At 42.0% G+C, this 8,700-nt stretch overlaps 1 pseudogene; it reads right to left on the reverse strand.

Annotated features, from left to right (window-relative positions):
* Positions 1 to 2,639: 2,639 nt before the first annotated feature.
* Positions 2,640 to 6,169, reverse strand: LOC116893264 (annotated as a pseudogene).
* Between the last annotated feature and the right edge of the window lie 2,531 nt (positions 6,170 to 8,700).

Below are 8,700 nucleotides of genomic sequence, written 5' to 3' on the forward strand. Positions count from 1 at the left end.
GGGTTCAGAAGTTCAGTTCAGTATCATCAAGGCAGGAACATGGCAGCATCCAGGCAGGCAGAGCGGAGAGTTCCACATATTCATTTGAAGGCTGCTAGCTGAATATTGACTTCTAGGCAGCTAGGAATAGGGTCTTAAAGCCCACGCCCACAGTGACACACTTACTCCAACAAGACCTTCTAATAGTGCCACTCCCTGGGTCAAGCATATACAAACCATCACAGCTTCTCTCTCTCTCCCTGGTTGTTAGTGCATACTGACGAAGGAAGTGGAGGGTAGGAGTCCTTGCAGGTGTTTTGTGTTGAATTCAGTGGGGCCACTAGGAAACTCTGCCTTAGGCCGGCAGTGTCACACAAGGCTTCTGAGCTTGAACTGACCTTGGTTCTCTGCACGACCCCTCCCCCATTTTCCATTGTACAAGCCTCACCCATTGCATTTGGTGTGTGCGTAGACAGGAAAGTTCTTGTTTAGCAGTTCTAATTGCTCTCAGCTGGTGTTCTGTACACACTCCATTTTAAGTTATTCAGCTGTTGGCTTCACCACCGTTCCAATGACGTGTGCAGTCCTTCCTTGGTCTAGCTAACTGCTTCTACAGCTTCAGGGTGTGTATACAGGTAGCATTCCAACCCCTCCCCCCACACAGGTCATTACAATTTATCTTAGCCTGGGCAGGAGCCATGTGGTGTAGCTGCTTCAGTCTGCTTCAGCATGGAGGTCTTTTCTTTTTGGTTTTTCTAGTTCAGGTTTCTCTGTGAAGCCTTGGCTGTACTGGGAACTCACTCTGTAGACACCAGTATGGGTTTGACCTCAGAGATCCTCCTGCCTCTGACTCTTGAGTGCTGAGATTAAAGATGTGCTTGCGGGCTGGAGAGATGGCTCAGTGGTTAAAAGCACCCGACTGCTCTTCCAGAGGTCATGAGTTCAATTCCCAGCAACCACATGCCAGAGATGGTTGATGGGCAGTGAGACACACACGTACACACACCTGCTCACTCCAGAAAGGGAACCCAGTCAGCAAAGTAATAAATACACCAGAGTCAAACCTGGTGAGCCCATGAGCACACACTGGGGTTATTGATAAGAGTGCGGATGGTCGGTCACTTAGAAGACCAAGAATAGGGCTGGAGAGAGCTCAGTGGTTAAGACTATTGATTGCTCTTCTAGAAGTCCTGAGTTCAAATCCCAGCAACCACATGGTGGCTCACAACCATCTGTAAAGAGATCCGATGCCCTCTTCTGGTGTATCTGAAGACAGCTACAGTGTACATATATAATAAATAAATAAATCTTAAAAAAAATTATTTAAAAAAAAAAAAGATGTGCTTGCACACTAGCACACATGTGCACACATACTGCCAGGGTGGAGATCTCAGCTGTCTAAAGAAATTAGTTTTCAGTAAGCAGAGTCTAATGATTATGGTTTTCTTTCACCAGGTCGTACCTGGTTGCTTATCAAGGAGTCTCATTGTACCTATTTTTAAATGGTCATTTTTGGTATTTTTTTTTTTTTTTTGGCCTCCTGAATGTTTGACTCATTTAAAAAAAGGTTGTTTACTGATTTTAAGAGTGTTCATATGAATCTGAATACATATCTCAAACGTGGATGTTATAGATTGCATTCCTGCAAAATTGGAATTTTCCAATGTAATATTTAATTATTTATTTCAATTTGCTGAAGTACAATAATGGCCCAATTAACATAGGTCACCGGCAGTGCTTGGAAAGCATGCCTGAAGTCTTAGCTGCCTGCTAGTTTCCAGCCAAAGAAAGGCTAAAATAACTTTGTAGTGAACCAGGCATACCTATTCACTAGGCTCTATAAACCAGGTATGACTTCCTGTGTATGCCAAGTTCTTCTGAATTGCAACACTTCCTCCAGTTGGAAACACTTACCAGGGAAGGAGAGGATGATGGCTCATAAGCCTCAGGTGGAAAACTGGGATAGAAGCTTGGAGGATTCTTGAGGGCCCCCCAAAACAGAATAAAATGGATCTAAACAGGTGTAGTCTCTGGTCAGCCGAGCTGTGAAGAGATGCTGGGGCTGTGCAAGCTGTCTGTCAGCTGGGTAGAGCTTCAGGGTCCCAGTTTTGGGGTATGGCCACCCGTGTTGGGGTGAGCTTTCTGGTGATGCGGTTGCTTTGAGTTACCTCTGTTTCTTACTTAGTAAAACTGTTCACCTAGACTTGTTTGTAACTTCAATTTAAGAAACTCACTGGGGGTCTGGGCATGGTGCCACATGCCTTTAATCCTAGCATTTTTGAGGCAGAAGTTCATGCATATCTGTGAGTTCCAGGCCAGCCAGGCTGTCTTAGTTAAGGTTCTATTGCTGTGAAGAGACACCATGACCAAGGCAACTCTTTTTTTTTAAACATCTCTAACAGATTTATTTTAAAGGAATGACCTAAGGGAGAAAAAAAATGGAGGTACAGAAGTATGGACTAGAAAATAAATACAAATGTAAGCTGTTTTACTAATTTTATAACCACAAACGTGTACAGAGAATGGTGCCCTGTACAAAACAACAGATTCAAACGAGGTGTTCCCTTAGCAAGGCTGAAGACTCAGTCTCTGGTATTTGGAGTTTAGGATGCAGTCCTTGTCTTTGGATGGATCACTGGTGTTTGGTGCAGTCCACGCTATTAACCAGATTTGAGCAGAAGCATGGCCACCTGACCCATGTAGAAGTAGATGGAGTGTTTGGTCTCATGTGTCACGTAGCTACCGAAGTTCCGGCCCACAATGCAGTGCAGGTGGGGTTGTACTTCTTGTCAGACTCCTTCTTGATATGGGCCGTGATATCCTTCTCTATGTTGTACTTCTCCAACGCCTGAGCAGTGCCCTCCACCGAGTCCTGTTGCATCTTCCGACACGTCTGCATTTTTGATCACCGCCTTCCGGTCGCACAGGGTTACCGTGGAGCAGGGGCCAGCCGGCTGCTGCGAGCTCCTAGGGAAGGTGCTGGCGCTGCTCAAGCAGCAGTGGACAGCCGGTCGCTACCGAAGCCGTGGCACATCTCCCAAGGCGACTCTTATAAAGGCAAACATTTCATTGGGGCTGGCTTACAGTTTCAGAGGTTTAGTCCATCATCATCATAGCAGGAAGCATGGTATCGTGTGAGCAGAAATGGTGCTGGAGAAGGAGCTGAGCGTTGAGAAGGAGCTGGAGAGGCAGCCAAGAGGAAACGGTCTTCCACACCGGGCGGAGCCTGAGCAGAGATGTCAGAGCCCACCCACACAGTGACACACTTCTTCCAACAAAGTCACACCGGGCCAAGCATTCAAACACAGGAGTTTATGGGGGCCAAACCTATTCAAACCATCACAAAGAGCTATGTAGAGACCTTGGCTCAAAATGACACCAAAACCAACAAAAAAATCCAAAATTAATCACTAAATTTGACATTGGTGCAGTTGTTACTTCGGTCTTTAGTGAGCTCCCTTTCTGGGGTGATTAGACCCGGATGTGTTGTTTTTCTTCCCCAAATTTGTCACACAACACTAATTTATACATACTTAAAAAGTTTTGATTTGCAATTACTGCTACAATATAGGCAAAAGTGGGAATAATAAACATATTACCAAGGATCTACTGAACTTGATTAGGAAATATTGTTTTACAAGATAGAATTTAAAGGAGCACTCTAGTCCTCCTATCAGAGAGTTTAATTCTGTCAGGCAGACAGGATGAACTTGGTTAAAAGCTATGGTAATATTTTACATGGTAAACATCACCATTTGTTCAAACAACCAAACTTTAGAATTTCTGTCTATATGAAACATGCTAATTGCTCAAAATGCAGATAGATTTCTGCTTATGGTTAGTTCCCTTTTGTGCAATAGCCAGAAGGCATATTCCATTTCACATATAAAACCATGTAATTTATGAATAGTTCACTTATTTTCCAAACTGATTATTTTTTGTTATGCAACATGTAGTATTTCCGGTGTAATACTGAATAGAAATGTTGAATCAAGTAGACATTTCTCTTATTCCCCACCCTAGGAATAAAGCAGTCTTTCACATTTAAGTAACATTTAAAAAATCTGATTTTTTAGTCCTTTAGATTGAAGAAATACTTTCCTACTCTAATGTTTTGGTAGCTTTCATAGCTACATGTAAATTTAATACCTCAACAGCTAACAGGGCTATCTATAGTGGTCTGGAAGTGGGTGGAATGCATTCTACAAGGACTTAATGTGTTTGGAGCCTGATCTCCAGTGGTGAGGAATGTCTAATCCTCCTTTTCTTGAGTGTTGGGTTTACAGGCATATGCTAACAAGCCCAGTGAACTCAGTGTCTGGACCAAAGCCAGGGCCTGGATTATGCTAGGCAAGTACTGTAGTGACTGAGTCACCTCCCACAATGGTCCAACAAGTTCTTTCCTTGGAGGCTGATTTACCAGTTATTTTGTGAATGCATTGTGTCTATAATGCTGTTTGGAGCTTTTTCCAAACTCTATCAACTTTTGTGATAGTTCCAAAGATGCTTCCATGTCTTAAAGAGCTCCACTGCTAGTACCATTCTCTGTTTTTCTGTGTTAGTCAGTTTGTTGTAGAGGATGAAGCTCAGTGGTAGACTGTCTACCTAGCATGTGCAGGACCCTAGGTTCAATCCCCAGCAGTACCAAAAAGAAGCACGCACTGTTAGTAACAGTAGTTTGTATTGCTATAATGGAAAGCCGAACTGCTAAGTTTTAGAACTTCAGCATCCAAGACTGGAAATTCAAGATGAGAGAGCCCCAAATGTTTGACCTCTGGTAAATAACAAGAATGCCAAGACAGTACAAATGAAAACGAGGTCAAAGGGAGTTATTTGGCCATATTCTTAAAGAGTCTGAGGGTCCAATAATGCCATCCTTAAGGGCAGCTGCTCTATTTGAAAAATCCAGTTTGTGTAGACAGCAGCAAAGGAAAAAACGTTGACAAGTACATACTTGCAAAAGGAATAAACAGGAACACTGATCTCCTGAACTGGGAAAAGAACTCAAGGGGATCTCAGAAACTTTTTACAATCTCTTATTTGTGAATGTCTGTATGAGTATAAGCCTTATGTGTGTGAATGGCCATTGAGGTCACAGTTATCAGATTACTTGGACCAGGAGTTACAGGTGGTCATAGCTGTCTTTGTGGGTGCAGGGGCCGAAACCTGAGTTTTCTAGAAAGTTACAGGTGTCCTTTGCTGCTGAGCCTCCAGCTCCTTATCTCAGAAATGTCTGAGGCTGATTCTCCTACCGCAAGGTCAGAAACATTAAAAGGCAGAATCATTTCATGGGGACACAAGAGTTGTTGTCTATAGACGTTCAGATACAGGACCATTCTGGGATCCATCAACTTTAACCAGGAAGTAAACTTACTAAAAAGAAAAGCTTAAGGTCTGATCTCCTTACTGGTGAATTTTTACCAAATATTCAAAAACATAAAAATCTTCAAGGAAACATTAGCAAATTGATCCCAACAGCACATACACTATGAGCTCATTGGATTTATTCTAGGATGAAAAAGGTTTGTTCAATATGTAAAAACCAATGAAATAAAACCAATAGACCCATAGAACAAGGGAGACAATCAAAACAAAGAAAAAAAAAGACAAAACAAAACAAAAAAACACCAAAAGTTGTAGTCACTAGGTGTTGTTCCTAGGGAGCCAACCACTTTTTAAAATAGAGAATTTTGTTATTACATTTATTGTGTGAATGTTCTGCCTGCAAGCGTGTCTGTGTCATACGTATGTGCCGGGTGCCTGTGGAGGCCAGGTGACCCACTGGGACTATAGCCACAGTGGGTTGTCAGTTGCCGTCGAGTACTGGGAATCTAACCCAGTCTCTGGACTTTGGAAGAACAGCCAGTGCTCTTAACTGCTGAGTCCACCTCTCCAGCTCTCAACTTCTGTTTTTATAATGATGATGATGATGAAGAAAATTGCTATTCTATGTGTGGGCACACATATGCTATAACATGAGTGGGGAGGCCAGGGGACATCTCTGCGGTGTCAGTTTACATAGGTTCTGGAAACCACAGTTAGGTTATCAGCTTTGTGTTACAAAGACTTAACGAGCCATCTGTGGGCCTTGCCATACCATGTTTTGAGACTGGGGCCCTGAGCCTGCAGATTGGGATAAGCTGACTGTCCAGAGAGCCCCAGTGCTAGAATCACAAGTATATGTCGCCATGTCTGGCTTTTATGTGGGTGCTGGAAATCAAACTCAGGTCCTCTCATGCTTGCTGACTGAGCCACTTCTAGGCCCTAGGACTATACTCACTGATGACATGATCAGACGCACACACACAAGCATAAAGGAAACGTATCAGCAAGTTGCAGGATATAAGACTGATATAAATCACTCACGTTTATATATTAACAATTACTAATTGAAAAAGAAAGCATCTACAATATTATATATAAGAAAATACTCTGGGATAAAGTGAACAAAAGTGTAAAACTTACACTGAAAAACAACACTGCTGAGAGAACTGTGGACTAAATACTGAGCAAAGCACTCAGGTTTCTGAGTCAGAAGTATTGACAGCACACTCTACACCAGTCTGGAGACTCAATGGACTTTCTACCTAGATCCCAACGTCTGGAGGCTCAACATGCTCACCTCACTGGGCTCACATCTAGATCCCAACGTCTGGAAGCTCACTGTGCTCACTGTCTGGATACCAATGGTCTTTTTGATATCTAAAAAAGCTGATCCTAATGCAAAGGGTCTAGTGTAGACAAATAACCTAGGTAAAAAAATGAATAATTACATGACAATAGTCACATGACTCAAATGTAGATTTAAAAACATACAAGTCTTCAGCATACTACCCTGAATGTGCTTGATTTTTGTCTGATCTGGGAAGATAAGGATAGACACATGAAAGAAAGGAGAATAGAGTAAGTACATAGAAATAAATTCACACATCTATGATTAGTAGATTTAAAAAATTCAATGGAGAAAGAAGTCTTTCAAATACATTATCCTGGAGAATCTTGGGTTACTTATATGAATGAAAAGAGTGAACTCAGAACCCATTTCTAATATGTATTGTAAGAACTAAATTTTCATTTTTAGATATATAAATTATTTTTTTGTAAACTGAGACAATGGCTTATTCAGTCAATTATACCTCTAGTGCCTTCCCACAGCTTCTGGGCCACATCTGACGGAGACTCACAAAGATACCAGGCTCTGTGAGCAGGTACCAGAGCAGCACCTAGAGCAAGACTTGGTTTGGAGTTCCTGCCAGAGACCGAGGGCTGAGTTCAGCAGAACCCTGTAAGTACACTGCTCCAGGGGTGCTCTGATACTTTAGTTCCACAGGGACTTATTTATTGCCCTTCTGTGGATCTCCTGCTCCTACCACTGGCCCACCTGGCTAATTTCCTTATGGGATGGTCCATCTGGTCTTGGACAGTCCATATGATCTTCAGTCTAAGTGATTTGAACTTCTCTGTCAGCCACAAAATTATCCTTACCCAAGTGATTCTTTATAGCAGCGGTTCTCAACCTGTGGGTTGCAACTCCTTTAGATGTCAATCAACCCTTTTACAGGGGTTGACTAAGATCATTGGAAAACATGTATTTACATTACAGTTCATAACAGTAGCAAAATTATAGTTATGAAGAAACAACAAAAATAATTTAATGATTGGAGTTACCACATGAGGAACTATATTACAAGGTCATAGCATTAAGAAGGTTGAAATCCATTGCTCTATGGGATCTTGAACTAAGTACTATATAATTAATATAAAACCTGATTCCTATTGCTTTTGTTCATTTATTTTACTTGTGATTGGAGATTTTTTAATGTGATTTCTGTTCCTAAAACAAAACAAAACAAAAAAACCAGAAGTATGCTGGCTAATTTTATATCAACTTCACACAAGCTGGAGTTATCTGAGGGGGGAGGAACCTCAGCTGAGAAAATGACTAAGATCAGGCTGCAGGCAAGCCTGTAGGGCATTTTCAAAATTACTAACTGATGAGGCACAACCTAGACCACTGTGGGTGATGCCATCCCTTGGCTGGTGGTCCTGGGGTCTATCAGAAAGAAAGGCTGAGTAAGCCATGAACAAGCCAGCACACAGCACCCCTCCATGGCTTCTCCATCAGCTCCTGCCTGCAAGCTCTTGCTTGAGTTCCTGTCCTGATGTCCTCCAATGAACAGAGCTGTGAAAGTACAAGCCAAATAAACCCACATGCCAGGTATGTTTGTGCAGGCCTATAATTTTATTTACTGAGGCAGGAGGATTCTGAGTTTAGGGCAAGCCTTGGCTAAAGAGTGAGACTGTTTCAAGAAGTCGAAAACAGATTGGTGATGCACGCCTTTAATCATAGTGCTCTGGAGGCAGAGACAGGAGGATCTCTGAGGTTTGCCTGGTCTACAGAGCAAGTTCTAGGACATCCAGGACTATTGCACAGAGAAACTGTCTCTGAAAACCAACCAGACAACCAAATAAAAACCCCAAGAAACCAAACCAAACCAAACCAAACTAAAACAAACAGGTTAAGTATGTTTCATGCACAGAGTATACAAACTATCTCAGTGAATGTTATTACATAAGCTTAGGAATGTATATTCTATTATGGTTGGATGAGGTTTGACCCAGTTGGCTACAGTTAGGTTCTGCTATTTCCTTACTGTATTTATCTGCTTACATTATCCATCTGTTTTTATACAGTGCCTACTAAGAATTACACATAAAATA

Source organism: Rattus rattus, chromosome 2 (genome assembly GCF_011064425.1).
Source record: "Rattus rattus isolate New Zealand chromosome 2, Rrattus_CSIRO_v1, whole genome shotgun sequence".
In the NCBI taxonomy this organism is placed as follows: domain Eukaryota; kingdom Metazoa; phylum Chordata; class Mammalia; order Rodentia; family Muridae; genus Rattus; species Rattus rattus.